Consider the following 17,652-nt stretch of genomic DNA (forward strand, 5'->3'; position numbering starts at 1 on the left):
GTAAAAAAAAGAATGGCTGGCTGATCAACCCAAATCTGACAAAAATGTGCTTTAGGTCCGCCATTGTCTATTGTAAAAAGAGATACTACCTTGGTATTCAATGTCAGTGACACTCATTAATTATGCATCCTCTTGACCGAAATAATTTGTCTTGGAAGCCATTCAGTTTATGTGATCAGTAAACATTTCATGGCTTAAGTGCATATGGGCATGAGTTGGGTAACAGCTTTTGTTGTAAAGAGTAAAGCCTGTTAAAATGTGAAATTTTGGCAAGCATTGTTTACCAATAATGTAAGCTGAACAGCATACAAAACTCAGCGTAGCAGCGGAAGTAATCCCGTATCAACTTGCGGCCATGCTGTTGCGGGCTATATATGTAACATTGATGTGTCTAATTTTTTACTTGTGTTTCAAGACTGCAGCTGTTTCATTGCCAGCTGTAAGGATGAAGCAGCTTCATAGCCGGACATCAGACGCCTTCCAAGTTCCCCTTTTCAGCAACAGAGGCATAGGTAGGCTCTTACCTAGTTTTTTTTACCCTGTATCTTTTACCTGCAATGGCTAGTTTTGTGGCTTCAGTTAGAGGGAATGCTGTGACACCTGTTCCATGGGGCAGAAGATATATATAGGCATGTGTGTTCCAGTAAGAAAATAAAAATACTGAAGGAGCCCAACATGACATAATTGAGGAAAAATGTATCATGTAAATTACTATGTGACAAAAATAAAACCGACAAGACTTGGTGCACAGTGTGCAGATGTGTACATCAGAATAACGACGAAAACCTTGTGCAATTAGTTTAAAAAAATATTCACTAGGTTGTTTTGTGTGGCATTATTATCATTGCTCTCTATCACATTATTGCAAAACTGTGCTCTCTAGTATTGCGTGTTAAAAACACAGTTCAAGTACATCATTTGCCTTCACCATCATATGCATAGAACATATGCATATAAACAGAGTGGAATTCTTAAAAAGTTGCTTTGCTTCACCGAACCTAATGTAAGGTCCTTCTCAAGTTTTCCCATTTATTTAAAAAAAGTATCATGAACACTTTCCAGGGTTTACAGGCAGCTTAAGCACATTGTGCCAGACTGTGAATAAGCCAAAGAGGTCCTAGTGTCTATTGTGGTGTCTGGTAAATGCAAGTTTCTTGATTGATGCTTTATGCTTAGTACCAATTGGATTAAGTCATGATTTTAGCAAAATGTTTGTTTTCCAGGCAAATGTCATTTGATGGGTGTCCAAAGAACCACACTTTTTAATACAGTTGCTCATTCTCTAAGTCCACTGCTTAGTATTATGAAATGCATGTACCGTGTAAGCATAGTGTTTGGCCTTAAGCTTAAGGTAGTATGGGCACGCTTGCATGCACATAAAGTAGCATTAATACAAATGCGAAAACACAAGTGATAACACGACACAGCTATGCATAAACATTTTCACATGAGCAGATCACTCAGCGCAATCCTTAGGAAAGTAAGTAAAAATATAATAATGGGCTTATATGATAAACAGTGCTGATGTTTCAGGAGCATGGCCTTTTACCGTCATATACAATAACAGTTCGTTATTTAGGATTATAAAACTATTTGCCTTATTTGTGTCCAACTGCTCTAAATTTGAAAATTCTCGTTGATTGCATTAGAAAGTTTTTGGGAGTGTCTTCAGTCACTGCCAGAATTAAATTTGTAATTGGAGCCATCGTATGTGTGATAACAAAAAAAAACATTTTGGAACCAGTTGACTGTTATGCAGTATGCTAAGTGTGCATATTAGAACAGTAACATATATTTTCATTGTAGACATGTATAAAATGTGTATGTATACATCTTTAAGTCATAGACTGTGCAGTTTTATTCAGATGTGTGATTGTGTGGATGTAGGTTCTTCTGTATAGCATTGTCGAGCATTTTTTAGCAGTACATTAAGGTGTGACACTAAGAGAAAAATATTGTTCAAACAAAATGGTTGAAGTTTACTCTTAAGAGGCTTAAGCACGTTTGGATGATTTTACACCATGTAGTAAAACAAGAATAGGAACTGAGCTGCTCGTCACAACCATATGCCACCAACAAACAATGAAGACAAGGAAAGAAAAAAAGAACAGAAGTGAAGTGGACCAAAGGACAACTCGTTGCTGATAGGAGCTGTATTCACATCTGCATGAAGCATGCAATCTTTTATTGAGTTAAAGCAACAGCTCTTCCTCCTGTTCACTTTGTTGCAAATTTCTGTGTGTGTACTAAGTCTGGCCCTGGAAGCGTTAGGCAAGGCCACTCGTGGCCTTGGTGCTGGATGTAACACATCCTTCTAACTGTAGGTCTCATGTATTATGTGAACCTAAGTTTTCTTGAATTCATGTACCCTGCAAAAGCTGCACTTGAAACGATATGCTATATACGCCACCATTGCCATGAGTAGCACTGGCTGACAGTCCCGTGGCCAGACATTGATTTACCTTGCTTAACTATTCTGCAAAACTGTTTTGCATGCAAATGTGGTGATTAGTATACATGCGAAATGCCTCACAGCATAAAATTTTTGATATGCATCTTACAATTCTTATTATTTTGTTTTAACTCAGGATGCCATTCTACCTGTGCTGCATTGTGTGGCTGACCACTCCTAGGATCTCAGCAGAATCATTACACAGGTGTGTACCTTTGTGATTCTGACTACGGGTATTTTTGTAGTTTACATTTGGTGTAATTGCACAGATGAAATGAAAAACAGATTAAAATATGAGCTGACAGGCACTGTCTCCAAACTTTAGTTACAAAGGCAAATCTTTTTTCACAGTTGTCTTTATAGCAATACAAAAGAACGTGCACATCAAAACACCAGTGTCTAACAAGCAACATCATTGTAGTGTAGAAGAAACCAAAACATCATACGAAAACTTGTACTAAATTAGGGACTGTATTAAAATGTTATGAGAAACACCATTTCTTAAGAGCGACAGTTTGTGTATTGGAGCCTTGAACTATTTCTCGGGTTACTCTGTCTCGTTTCTTGAACCCAAGTGATGTCTTTTTCTTTTGGTTAGTGATTTTACTCAGACCGCTGCATATTTTGGCACAGTCGGCGATCAATATCTGTGACCGCTACAAGTGGCAAGCCGCGCTCCCCGCGACGAATACTGTGAACAGTACTGTCATTGCGGCAAAAGTGCCTACAGCTACTTCTGTGGAAGATCATGCAAACTGAATAACCTATATAAAAGCATCAGGTGACTCCGCTAAGAGCCTTTTATGCCTTACGCACCAGACTAGGATGCAAGATTTAGGTTATTTTGCAACCAAGACGCCCACATACAACGCTTAAAACATGAATAATGTGGCGAGTTGGGCACATTGGTACATTATTACGGGAATTTCAGCGCAATAAAACACAAGGACGACACAAAGAAATGACCAGGACAAGCGGTGAACTTGCAACAGGTTTTATTGTAGCGAATTTCACATATATATGCACTATCCAACAAAGATGTCATTATCTGCACATGCGTTGAAATACCATCTCTTTATCTGAGAGTTGTATCGATGGCACGCTAACACACCTTTCCTCTAGCCGGGCAATACGTTCTGCTTCAACAATTTCTCGAGTGAAGCGCGATTTGCTCTTCATAATGACAGACATATTATGTATGTCAGGTGAACAATCCTTACATGTTAAACATTGACAAGCCAGGAAACCTTGTCTTTCCCTTCATGCGTTTTTCACATAGTTTGCATTCTCTCTAACACTTATCCTAAGATTGACGCATCTCCCAGTTTGGCCAACGTACACCTTTCAGCATCTTAGAGGGATTTCGTAGACTACACCTTCTGCACAATCAACAAAGGGTGGAGGGTGCCTATGCGTTGTGCCTCAGGCTTGCTCCTTTCTTACCTATGGGTCGGTCATTGTGCAGAGCTTGGACAGCCTGTTAGGTGCGGTGAATACGACTTTTACGTCGTACCGCTGGGTCACCTTTTTCAGGTTGCCTGAAAGCTTGTGTACATACGGTATCACAGCTACCTTCTGCCTGCATGGTGATACTGTATGTTCACAAGCTTTCACACAACCTGAAAAAGGTGACCCAGCGGTACGACGTAAAAGTTGTATTCACCGCACCTAACAGGCTGTCCAAGCTCTGCACAATGACCCACCCAGAGGTAAGAAAGCAGCAAGCCTGCGGCACAACACATAGGCACCCTCCACCCTTTGTTGATTGTGCAGAAGGTGTAGTCTACGAAATCCCTCTAAGATGCGGAAAGGTGTATGTTGGCCAATCTGGGAGATGCGTCAACGTTAGCTTAAGTGTTAGGGAGCATGGAAACTACGTGAAAAACGTGCATGAAGGGAAAGACTTTCAAGGTTTCCTGGCTTGTCATTGTTTAACATGTAAGGATTGTTCACCTGACCTACATAACACGTCTGTCATTATGAAAAGCAAATCGCGCTTCACTCGAGAAATTATTGAAGCAGAACATATTTCCCGGCTAGGGGGGGGGGGAAGGTGTGTTAGCATGCCATCGATACAACTCACAGATAAAGAGATGGTCTTTCTACGCATGTGCAGCTAATGACGTTTGTGTAATGAAATATATGTGAAATTGGCTACAATAAAACCTATTGTAAGTGCAGCGCTCGTCCTGGTCGTTTCTTTGTGTCGTCCTTGGGTGTTATTGCGCTGCAGTTCTTGTAATAATGTGCTGTGGGTTTTTTTCTTCTTTTTGAGTCTGTTGTTTAAAAGGTCATTTTCCTTTTCAGTGTGTTAGATAAAGTCAGTCACAGGAAGGTCGCGACTATATTTTATTTCAGCAACCCTTTATGTGACTTCACACAATTCCTTCACACGTTGCAACCAAGCTTATTTTTTAAATGTATGCCTTTCTTTCAGCATGGAAAAAATCTTACATGAAACAAGGTGATAAGTACTGCTTATGCATTTGTACGATATTCCGACAGAAAGGTGAAAAGTAATAAATCTATGCTTTCATAAATTGTCTACCTAATCTACAAAATTTCCTAATGGGAATAAGACTAATTCATTTGTTTGCACTAGCCTATAACAGAAACAAGAAATTACAAACTTAGCTTTTAAGAGGGTCCTGAAAGGGGCCCAAGGGGGCAGTTGGTGTGCACGTCCTGTTTTCTAGTGCAGCCATCGCCGCACATGGCTGTCGATGCAGCTGAGCACATAGGCAGCCTGCACACCTTGTTCTAGAGGTAATCTGCTGTGTTTGCAAAGAGTGGGCATGCTGACATGGCGTGGTATTATGTGCATTGTCTTCCTGCTTTGCGAGCACCACTATAATGTGACAAAAGCAGCGTGTGGCCATTTGGTTATCCCAATTCTGGTGTAATGGCACCACAAAAAGTGAACAAAGATGTGCACACATGACACAAGCCTCAGCTCTCACCTCAAGCTTTATAATCAAGAAACAGACAATATATAATAACAAGTGGTGATATGATGTGATGTTATCTATTAAAATTTTTCGTGCAGTGCAACTGATAGATGACTGATGCATTTGTCATTCTTTTTAAGTTTCAGAAGCCACAATTGCCTGGCATGCTGTCTGGTCATGATGCGTGGCTACAATGTGAGTTTTGTTGAACACAGTACTGCTGCCACATTTGTTAGTGTTTCACAATGCATGAGGGCAGGTTGTTTCACACAGATGAGTCATGCTCCCCCAATCACGCATTAATTCCGTAGTGTTTAGACGCAACCAAGGATGGAAAAAAGTCAGGACAGGAAAGAGCGTTCTTTCCTGTCCTGACTTTTTTCCGTCCTTGGTTGCGTCTAAACACTACGGAATAAGATGAACCAACTAGCCCAGCAACAAGTCCTGACACGCATTAATACAGCATCCCATCTGTCCAATGTAGGCACAACCTTTTGAGGATTCCAGACTGTACACAACACTTGTGGCCTAGTTTGCCGGATGCATATTATGCCGTAAGCCACAACCAACCTTCTTTATTTTTTACTTCTGCCTTTTTTTGTCACAGCACAAAACCGTCCTAACAAGGGCCTGTGAAAATATGATTTGCACAACTGAATTAGGCATGACGATGGAATATAATGAATGAGATGAGCCAGGTAAAAAATGGTCGCAGTTGTTTCGTATGCTCTTGTGCTTTTTCATGGGCAAAAGCGCACTTGGTCCCTATGGGCTAAATGCTTTTCTTTCTGTAGGAAGCTTGTGAACAGAGATTTGCTCTGATGTGAGAAAAAATACTGCAGCCAGGAAAACAATTTGGTTGTTGCGTGTGGCACGATTTGAAGGAGGTGATGCACTGTGCAACAGAGGTTGTGTACAGTTGGCCATGGCCATCTTGTTATGCCTATATTGTATTAATTTGAGATTGGGGTGAATCAGGCTTGTGCCTAACAAATCTCATCCGCACATTGCAACATACTCTAAAAAATGCTGGTTCATTCTTGTGTTCCACAAAACTCGTTATAGCCTAAAATTATGGAACTTGGACATCATAACAAGCACAATGGAATGCGGACCCAAAGAGACACAGACTGGATGGGCGCTAGTCTATATCTCTTCGTGTTCGCGTTCTTTCCTGCTTGTTATGATGTCCAAGTTCCGTTATCACAAACAAGCCCAAACTTCTGCATTGAACAGAAATTATGACCAGAGAGTACATAAGATAATTAAGCTTTGGCAGATTCACAATGCAAAGGACAAATGCATCGCTCATTCTCAGTTACATTGGATGAAGAAATTGTTTTTGAATGAATGACGTCACTTCATATCACCACATGTTATGTGCGATTTCTGTTTTGTTATTAAAGCTAGAGTTGAGAGTAGGCACTTGTGTCCTGCTTGTCATCTTTGTTTACTTTCTGTGATGCCATTAAGCCAGAATAAATCCATGACATGAACTGCCAGTCCATATAGCTCTACATTGTATGCAGTATGGCTGTTGGCCTGACTTTGACAAGTGCGAAGTAGCAATAAAAACTTCAGAAAGTAGAACTTTGGGCCAGTTGGTGATGCATATTAGAGTACGGTGAAGTGCAATAGATGGGACAATATGAGGTGAGACAGACGGGCGAAGCTCTACTGACAACTGTGAACGTTTATTGGAAAATTTTGCGGCACCAGGACAATGCTCGCATGTGCCCAAGACACCTGAAACCAGCAACAAACAAAGCAGGCACAAAAAAAACAAGGAAATACGACAAAAATGGCTAAGAACATGTGCACGATCTTTTCTTCAAACGTGATAATTGGGAAGCATGTGTACGCTGGTCAACTGCGCACAACTGGCACAAGAGACATCAAAAATGAAACAGAAGTAGAACTAGCTTAGCTGTGGCTACCTGTGAATAGCGCTTCTTTGTTTAAAGTGCCACCAAAGCCACGCTAACTCACGTATCAGATCCAGAATTGAAAATAATTTTCAATTAACACTGCTGCAAAAAGCTCGCATTCTAATTTTGTTTCTCCATGGCCTACAACTTCCACATTCTTCAACTACATATAGCAACCGCAACATTTGCAGTCCAAGGCAAGATCCAACCTCTTCTTATTTCAAACAACTGAAGTGCTGTCACAGCCTGTCGTTCAGGTACTGGCCAGTCTGTCCCAAGTAAACACGACCGCTGCTTGAAGGAATTCTGCACATGACAGAAGTAGCGCATGAGACATACTGATACTTGTGTTTCCTCGTACAGTATTTCCTTACTCCACTACCCATAACGCGTTTGCGCAGTTGTGCCAACTTGCATGGTGCAGGAAACACAGGAACCACCCCATACTTCCCTGTGACTTTCATCAAGTTGTGTGAAACCTTACGCACATAAGTGTTGCCCCCTTGAAGGGGTGGATGTGTTGCTGAGGTTTCACACAACTTAAGGAAAGTAGCAGGGAAGTATGGGTGGATCTTGTGTTTTCTGTGCCATGCAAGTCGGCACAACTGTGCAAATGCGTCGCGGGTAGTCAAATTAGGAAATACTGTATGACGAAACGTGAGTGTCAGATGTCCCATGCGCTAATTCTGTCGTGTACAGGATTCGTTAAACTGTGGTCATGTTTACTTGGGACAGACTGACCAGTGCCTGAGTGACAGGCTGCGACAGTACTTTAGGTGTTTGAAATAAGGAGAAATGAGGGATCTTGCCTTGCAGTGCAAAAGTGTGTTATTGTGGCTTTGGGGGCACTTTAACCAAAGAAGTGCGACTCATAGGTAGCCACAGCTCAGCTAGTTCTTCTATTTCTGTTTTCTTGTTTATTCCTCTTGGGCCAGTCGTGCGCAGTTGACAGCGTACACATCCTTCCCAATTACCATCACATTCATAAGAGAGTGTGAATGCGTTGTTAGCGATCTTTGCCATATTTCTTTCTTTTTTGTGCCTGCTCTGTTTGTTCCTGGTTTCGGGGTGTCGTGGGCGCATGTCCTGCTGCAGCGAAATTTTCCAATAAATGTTCAGCTGTCAGTTGCGCTTGTCCCGTCTGTCTCGCCTCACCTTGTCCCATCTATTGCACTTCACCATACTCTAATAGCAGTAAGAAGAGCAACCAACTCACCCAAGCAATAATCAAAGCCCACAGAATTGCCAAATTGAAGGAAAAATGTTTCAGTGTAGGACCTGTTTTGTGAACTGATAAGGAAATGGCATACTTGTTTGCAAACCAATGACCAGGTGCATTTTCCATGCACATACATTATTGTGTGTAACTGCTCCCTGCTTCTTAGGTTTTTTATGGCTTTTATCAAGCATTCCAGAGTACTTGACTGTTTGTCTGTTGTAAAATTAAATCAGTTGTCATTCAGCACGGCTTGTCATTTTCTATAAGCCCTTACTTTGTCTTTTTACTTGGTGCTGGTCCCACCTAAATATGAATTTCCAAATAGACTTTTTTAGATTATAAACAGAATACTTTTAATATGTATTTCATTACAAAAACTTTCTCAATTTTAGGAAGTCCTGCTGACCCCAAGCATGGCGTGAAATGAAGAAATGGCACTCCACATCCATAGAGAGCTTGATTTCCCCTGTTTCATGCTTACTTGTTGGCATAGCCAGTCTGTTAGCTTAATTTTTGGTTCTTCCCTATTGAATGCTCAAGAAAGGCACCAAAACTGTCATTCATTGAAAAAAAAGTTGTTTGCAGACACTGCCATGCACAAAGCCCTTGACCTCATTGAATGTTTTTAAAAGAAAATGCAGCTTCTGTGTGCAGCAATAGGCTGAACAAGACGAGGGCAAACAGGAAGGTTGCGACATTAGTGTTCAAGAGTTGGCCAACAAAGAAGGTCACAAGCTGAAGCCAACATCTTTACAAGGGAACAAATGGATTTAGCCTGAGCCATTCCCTGTTCGACCAGCCAAGTCTCCTTGTCGAAACATGTGCTCTAGCCTGAGGCGTACATATCCCGTTCTACCACTCTCGATCAACGATACACCAATACAATTAGCAACTCGTGGCAAGGTCGTAAATTCACGTTTGAAGGGAATGTAGTGTGCACCCTGCAAGGTAGCATGAATAGTATGGTATTTACTTGAATGAAATGCAGATTTGCTTGCCAGTTACTTTATCCCCATGCTATAATTGGAAAGCATGGTTCCTAAGAGAGAATAATGATTTGAAGTTCACGCAGTTTTGCTCCTTTATGTAAGTTCACACTGTTACGGTTGCTACACTACCAGTCCTGTCTGCAACTGCATAGTAGTGTTCCGAGTACGCAGCCCAATTCAATAGAAAAGGTAGGCTTTTTCCTCAGAAAATGTGCTGCTGCCTCACAGCTTGATGCAGACAAGTATTTTATATCTGGATGGTGACTGCAATAGGATGTGCTTCTTAAATAAGAGCGATATGCTGTTTCAAGTGCAATTAAATGCAATTTCAAATGACCTCAGCTTGGGGGATCACACGATGGGAGGCCAATGTGAGAAGGAGGATTTGATATTGTTACGTTCGATATGTTACATTACATACTGTGACAATATCTTAGAACAAGGCACTTGAACATGAGAAAGCACGACTTATTTCATCTAAAGTTGCTACTGTTGGATATGATCAGGGAAGGTACTTATTCGTGACTCCATTTGCAACATGTTACAATGCTGGCTTAATATTTTGCACTGGGTAGATGAAAAAACCACTGCTTGCACAATATTCAACTAAACAAGGTAGCCATGCTAAAGTGTCCATGCAGAACACAACTCATGCACTATTAGAAAATAAATACGCAGGGTGATCGTTTCTAAGTTTTATGGAATTTTTAAAAATTGCCTGTGGCAGACAGCATAATTCTTGTCCTTGAGCTGGACTATTTGAAGAGGCGGATTACTAGCACAAGAAATCGAAACACATGTTCAATTAGTTAACGAAAATTTCAGTAATTAACTTCTTAACTGATTAGTTTATAACGCATATTGCAATTAACAAATGGTAGCCAGAGAGCTTGCAAGACGTATCTACTTGAAATGGATTTCCAGGATGACACCAGTTTCGAGATATTATTTCCAAAGTGTGGGACGAAATACATGAATGTTCTAGTTACTTTTGTGCTTCAATGGAGAAGATAGCATTTTGTTAAAAATGTAAGTTAATCAACAGTGCATTTTTAGGGCAAGTTTGATGGCATATATCTCCAAACTGGTGTCATTATGGAAATTCATTCCAAGTGGATATGCCTTGCAAACTCACCGGCTACAATTCGTAAATTGCAATATCGGCCGTAAAGTATTTAATTCAAAAGATAATTAGTGGATTTTTGTTAATTAGCTGAATATGTGCTACGATTTGTCGTGAAAGTAATGTCCGCATCTCTGACAAATACAGCTAAGGACTAGAATTATGATATCTGCAACAGGTTATTTTTAAGAATTGTGTAAAACTTAAAAATGATCACCCTGTATATAGGGGACCCTGTTTGGAACTTTCACAAATCTAGTCATAAACAAAAAGACCAAGGATCAAATCCCGGCCATGGCGGCCACATTTCGATGGGAGCGAAATACAAGAACACCTGTGTACTTATATTTAAACGTACATTAAAGAATCCCAGGTGGCCCAACTTAATCCAGAGTCCCTTCCAACGGCGGCGTGTCTCAGAATCATATGATGGTTTTGGCTCATAAAACACTATAAATAAATTTATAATCTTTAGTAACCTGCTAAAAAATGCAACGCAATCACTAAACCAAATGTTTTAGCTTCTTGGTGTCAGCGTCCCTTCGAATGCTGGCATCGAGGCGTCGTAGTGCTGAGACCACCGAAGCGTTCACTGTCGGTGCGCGTTAGTGTCATAATGCAGTACTTCTCTTTTCTGCTCGTAGGCGGCGGCACCGCCCCGAGCAAGAGCACGGGTACACGGAGGAGTGTTAGATATATAAGGCGCGTCTGTGTAGCTCTCTGCAAATGCGTTTGTGGCGCAATGGGTTAAACGCTCGGCGATCTATCGTCGCGGACCGAGAGGTCGTGGGTTCGATTTCCAAATTTTGCATGTTTGTGGAACTTTTTCTTCTGGTTTCTTTCTTTGTATTATGTTCTATGACGTATTTCCGTGACGGAAATACGTCAGTGAAGTCTTGGTGGACCCCGGCATAAAACACTTTCGTGTTTATGCCGTTCGTGGAAAGAGCGAACAGGAAAGAGCGTTCTTTCCTGTCCTGACTTTTTTCTGTCCTTGGTTGCGTCTAAACACTACGGAATAAGATGAACCAACTAGCCCAGCAACAAGTCCTGACACGCATTAATACAGCATCCCATCTGTCCAATGTAGGCACAACCTTTTGAGGATTCCAGACTGTACACAACACTTGTGGCCTAGTTTGCCGGATGCATATTATGCCGTGAGCCACAACCAACCTTCTTTATTTTTTACTTCTGCCTTTTTTTTTGTCACAGCACAAAACCGTCTTAACAAGGGCCTGTGAAAATATGATTTGCACAACTTAATTAGGCATGACGATGGAATATAATGAATGAGATGAGCCAAGTAAAAAATGGTCGCAGTTGTTTCGTATGCTCTTGTGCTTTTTCATGGGCAAAAGCGCACTTGGTCCCTATGGGCTAAATGCCTTTCTTTCTGTAGGAAGCTTGTGAACAGAGATTTGCTCTGATGTGAGAAAAAATACTGCAGCCAGGAAAACAATTTGGTTGTTGCGTGTGGCACGATTTGAAGGAGGTGATGCACTGTGCAACAGAGGTTGTGTACAGTTGGCCATGGCAATCTTGTTATGCCTATATTGTATGAACTTGAGATTGGGGTGAATCAGGCTTGTGCCTAACAAATCTCATCCGCACATTGCAACATACTCTAAACAATGCTGGTTTATTCTTGTGTTCCACAAAACTCGTTATAGCCTAAAATTATGGAACTTGGACATCATAACAAGCACAATGGAATGCCGACCCAAAGAGACACAGACTGGATGGGCGCTAGTCTATATCTCTTCGTGTTCGCATTCTTTCCTGCGTGTTATGATGTCCAAGTTCCGTTATCACAAACAAGCCCAAACTTCTGCATTGAACAGAAATTATGACCAGAGAGTACATAAGATAATTAAGCTTTGGCAGATTCACAATGCAAAGGACAAATGCATCGCTCATTCTCAGTTACATTGGAAGAAGAAATTGTTTTTGAATGAATGACGTCACTTCATGTCACCACATGTTATGTGCGATTTCTGTTTTGTTATTAAAGCTAGAGTTGAGAGTAGGCACTTGTATCCTGCTTGTCATCTTTGTTTACTTTCTGTGATGCCATTAAGCCAGAATAAATCCATGACATGAACTGCCAGTCCATATAGCTACATTGTATGCAGTATGGCTGTTGGCCTGACTTTGACTAGTGCGAAGTAGCAATAAAAACTTCAGAAAGTAGAACTTTGGGCCAGTTGGTGATGCATATTAGAGTACGGTGAAGTGCAATAGATGGGACAATATGAGGTGAGACAGACGGGCGAAGCTCTACTGACAACTGTGAAAGTTTATTGGAAAATTTTGCTGCACCAGGACAATGCTCGCATGTGCCCAAGACACCTGAAACCAGCAACAAACAAAGCAGGCACAAAAAAAACAAGGAAATACGACAAAAATTGCTAACAACATGTGCACGAACTTTTCTTCAAACGTGATAATTGGGAAGCATGTGTACGCTGGTCAACTGCGCACAGCTGGCACAAGAGATATAAAAAATGAAACAGAAGTAGAACTAGCTTAGCTGTGGCTACCTGTGAATAGCGATTCTTTGTTTAAAGTGCCACCAAAGCCACGCTAACTCACATATCAGATCCAGAATTGAAAATAATTTTCAATTAACACTGCTGCAAAAAGCTCGCATTCTAATTTTGTTTCTCCATGACCTACAACTTCCACATTCTTCAACTACACATAGCAACCGCAATATTTGCAGTCCAAGGCAAGATCCAACCTCTTCTTATTTCAAACAACTGAAGTGCTGTCACAGCCTGTCGTTCAGGTACTGGCCAGTTTGTCCCAAGTAAACACGACCGCTGCTTGAAGGAATTCTGCACATGACAGAAGTAGCGCATGAGACATACTGATACTCGTGTTTCCTCGTACAGTATTTCCTTACTCGACTACCCATAACGCGTTTGCACAGTTGTGCCAACTTGTATGGTGCAGGAAACACAGGAACCACCCCATACTTCCCTGTGACTTTCATCAAGTTGTGTGAAACCTTACGCACATAAGTGTTGCCCCCTTGAAGGGGTGGATGTGTTGCTGAGGTTTCACACAACTTAAGGAAAGTAGCAGGGAAGTATGGGTGGATCTTGTCTTTTCTGTGCCATGCAAGTCGGCACAACCGTGCAAATGCGTCACGGGTAGTCAAATTAGGAAATACTGTATGACGAAACGTGAGTGTCAGATGTCCCATGCGCTATTTCTGTCGTGTACAGGATTCATTAAACTGTGGTCATGTTTACTTGGGACAGACTGACCAGTGCCTGAGTGACAGGCTGCGACAGTACTTTAGGTGTTTGAAATAAAGAGAAATGAGGGATCTTGCCTTGCAGTGCAAAAGTGTGTTATTGTGGCTTTGGGGGCACTTTAACCAAAGAAGTGCGACTCATAGGTAGCCACAGCTCAGCTAGTTCTTCTATTTCTGTTTTCTTGTTTATTCCTCTTGGGCCAGTCGTGCGCAGTTGACAGCGTACACATTCTTCCCAATTAACATCACATTCATAAGAGAGTGTGAATGCGTTGTTAGCGATCTTTGCCATATTTCTTTCTTTTTTGTGCCTGCTCTGTTTGTTCCTGGTTTCGGGGTGTCGTGGGCGCATGTCCTGCTGCAGCGAAATTTTCCAATAAATGCTCAGCTGTCAGTTGCGCTTCTCCCGTCTGTCTCGCCTCACCTTGTCCCATCTATTGCACTTCACCATACTCGAATAGCAGTAAGAAGAGCAACCAACTCACCCAAGCAATAATCAAAGCCCACAGAATTGCCAAATTGAAGGAAAAATGTTTCAGTGTAGGACCTGTTTTGTGAACTGATAAGGAAATGGCATACTTGTTTGCAAACCAATGACAGGTGCATTTTCCATGCACATACATTATTGTGTGTAACTGCTCCCTGCTTCTTAGGTTTTTTATGGCTTTTATCAAGCATTCCAGAGTACTTGACTGTTTGTCTGTTGTAAAATTAAATCAGTTGTCATTCAGCACGGCGTGTCATTTTCTATAAGCCCTTACTTAGTCTTTTTACTTGGTGCTGGTTCCACCTAAATATGAATTTCTAAATAGACTTTTTTTTTGGATTATAAACAGAATACTTTTAATATGTATTTCATTACAAAAACTTTCTCAATTTTAGGAAGTCCTGCTGACCCCAAGCATGGTGTGAAATGAAGAAATGGCACTCCACATCCATACAGAGCTTGATTTCCCCTGTTTCATGCTTACTTGTTGGCATAGCCAGTCTGTTAGCTTAATTTTTGGTTCTTCCCTATTGAATGCTCAAGAAAGGCACCAAAACTGTCATTCATTGAAAAAAAGTTGTTTGCAGACACTGCCATGCACAAAGCCCTTGACCTCATTGAATGTTTTTAAAAGAAAATGCAGCTTCTGTCTGCAGCAATAGGCTGAACAAGACGAGGGCAAACAGGAAGGTTGCGACATTAGTGTTCAAGAGTTGGCCAACAAAGAAGGTCACAAGCTGAAGCCAACATCTTTACAAGGGAACAAATGGATTTAGCCTGAGCCATTCCCTGTTCGACCAGCCAAGTCTCCTTGTCGAAACATGTGCTCTAGCCTGAGGCGTACATATCCCGTTCTACCACTCTCGATCAACGATACACCAATACAATTAGCAACTCGTGGCAAGGTCGTAAATTCACGTGGTGTGCACCCTGTAGTGTAGTGTGCACCCTGCAAAGTAGCATGAATAGTATGGTATTACTTGAATGAAATGCAGATTTGCTTGCCAGTTACTTTATTCCCATGCTATAATTGGAAAGCATGGTTCCTAAGAGAGAATAATGATTTGAAGTTCACACAGTTTTGCTCCTTTATGTAAGTTCACACTGTTACGGTTGCTACACTAACATTCCTGTCTGCAACTGCATAGTAGTGTTCCGAGTATGCAGCCCAATTCAATAGAAAAGGTAGGCTTTTCCTCAGAAAATGTGCTGCTGCCTCACAGCTTGATGCAGACAAGTATTTTATATCTGGATGGTGACTGCAATAGGACGTGCTTCTTAAATAAGAGCGATATGCTGTTTCAAGTGCAATTAAATGCAATTTCAAATGACCTCAGCTTGGGGGATCACACGATGGGAGGCCAATGTGAGAAGGAGGATTTGATATTGTTACGTTCGATATGTTACATTACATACTGTGACAATATCTTAGAACAAGGCACTTGAACATGAGAAAGCATGACTTATTTCATCTAAAGTTGCTACTGTTGGATATGATCAGGGAAGGTACTTATTCGTGACTCCATTTGCAACATGTTTCAATGCTGGCTTAATATTTTGCACTGGGTAGATGAAAAAACCACTGCTTGCACAATATTCAACTAAACAAGGTAGCCATGCTAAAGTGTCCATGCAGAACACAACTCATGCACTATTAGAAAATAAATACGCAGGGTGATCGTTTCTAAGTTTTATGGAATTTTTAAAAATTGCCTGTGGCAGACAGCATAATTCTTGTCCTTGAGCTGGACTATTTGAAGAGCCGGATTACTAGCACAAGAAATCGAAACACATAATCAATTAGTGAATGAAAATTTCAGTAATTAACTTCTTAACTGATTAGTTTACAACGCATATTGCAATTAACAAATGGTAGCCAGAGAGCTTGCAAGATGTATCTACTTGAAATGGATTTCCAGGATGACACCAGTTTCGAGATATTATTTCCAAAGTGTGGGACGAAATACATGAATGTTCTAGTTACTTTTGTGCTTCAATGGAGAAGATAGCATTTTGTTAAAAATGTAAGTTGATAAACAGTGCATTTTTAGGGCAAGTTTGATGGCATATATCTCCAAACTGGTGTCATTATGGAAATTCATTCCAAGCGGATATGCCTTGCAAACTCACCGGCTACAATTTGTAAATTGCAATATCGGCCGTAAAGTTTAATTCAAAGATAATTATTGGATTTTGTTAATTAGCTGAATATGTGCTACGATTTGTCGTGAAAGTAATGTCCGCATCTCTGACAAATACAGCTAAGGACTAGAATTATGATATCTGCAACAGGTTATTTTTAAGAATTGTGTAAACTTAAAATGATCACCCTGTATATAGGGGGACCCTGTTTGGAACTTTCACAAATCTAGTCATAAACAAAAAGACCAGGATTAAATCCCGGCCATGGCGGCCACATTTCGATGGGAGCGAAATACAAGAACACCTGTGTACTATATTTAAACGTACATTAAAGAATCCCAGGTGGCCCAACTTAATCCAGAGTCCCTTCCAACGACGGCGTGTCTCAGAATCATATGATGGTTTTGGCTCATAAAACACTATAAATAAATTTTTAATCTTAGTAACCTGCTAAAAAATGCAACGCAATCACTAAACCAATGTTTGGCTCGTTTGCGTGATGAGTCCCAATTTCTTAATTTAGTACTTAGGTATTTATCATCGTATGTTTTGTGCTAGTTCGTGCAAAATACCACCTCTGGTCGGCCTCATTCTACAGTCCACTGTTAATTTTGGGTGGCTTAGTCATGCAAGTTCAGCATATATATAGGCTGCAATATTGTGGAATGTCTGCTCAAAGTAACAGTTCAAACAAATGGTTCTGTATTTATGGTTCAATATGGGACGAAATAGATTTCTTAAATTATCGTTTCTTGCGTTCACTAATTTTATTGTGTTAGGACGTGTACAATAGTATTGACTGGCATGTTTACGATGTAGTTTTTTTTTAATCCAGACACTTTTTTGTGTCTGGAATGCTTGAAAGGAATGCTTTTGATTTGGCAGAAAGAACATATTTATTATATATGTTACATTTGGTGTATACTAAATGTTGTTCTCTTTAGTGTGTGTGTGTGTCGTGTATTTTTCCTCTCAGCGAGTAGCATCTGCTCTTGGAAGGCCCCTGCTGACCTCGGAGGCACTGCCGATTACTAGCATTTTCGCGAGGACGACTGCATGACAGCACAAGGTTTGCCAAGAGGGGCTCTGCGATCAGTGA

At 40.9% G+C, this 17,652-nt stretch overlaps 1 long non-coding RNA gene across 4 annotated transcripts; it reads left to right on the top strand.

The window, feature by feature from the left end:
* The first annotated feature begins 411 nt into the window (after nucleotides 1-411).
* Nucleotides 412-16,990, top strand: LOC119457396 (uncharacterized). 4 transcript variants are annotated; one of them, XR_007468086.1, is made up of 5 exons: nucleotides 412-512; nucleotides 2,589-2,657; nucleotides 5,541-5,595; nucleotides 8,940-11,032; nucleotides 16,896-16,990. It is a non-coding gene; the product is annotated as an uncharacterized LOC119457396 (long non-coding RNA). The 4 variants fall into 4 exon arrangements; XR_007468085.1 differs by lacking the exon at nucleotides 16,896-16,990 and having other exon boundaries at nucleotides 8,940-11,128; XR_007468087.1 differs by lacking the exon at nucleotides 16,896-16,990 and having other exon boundaries at nucleotides 5,547-5,595; nucleotides 8,940-11,128.
* The last annotated feature ends 662 nt before the right edge of the window (nucleotides 16,991-17,652 follow it).

Source organism: Dermacentor silvarum, chromosome 7 (assembly GCF_013339745.2).
Source record: "Dermacentor silvarum isolate Dsil-2018 chromosome 7, BIME_Dsil_1.4, whole genome shotgun sequence".
NCBI classification, from domain to species: Eukaryota; Metazoa; Arthropoda; class Arachnida; order Ixodida; family Ixodidae; genus Dermacentor; species Dermacentor silvarum.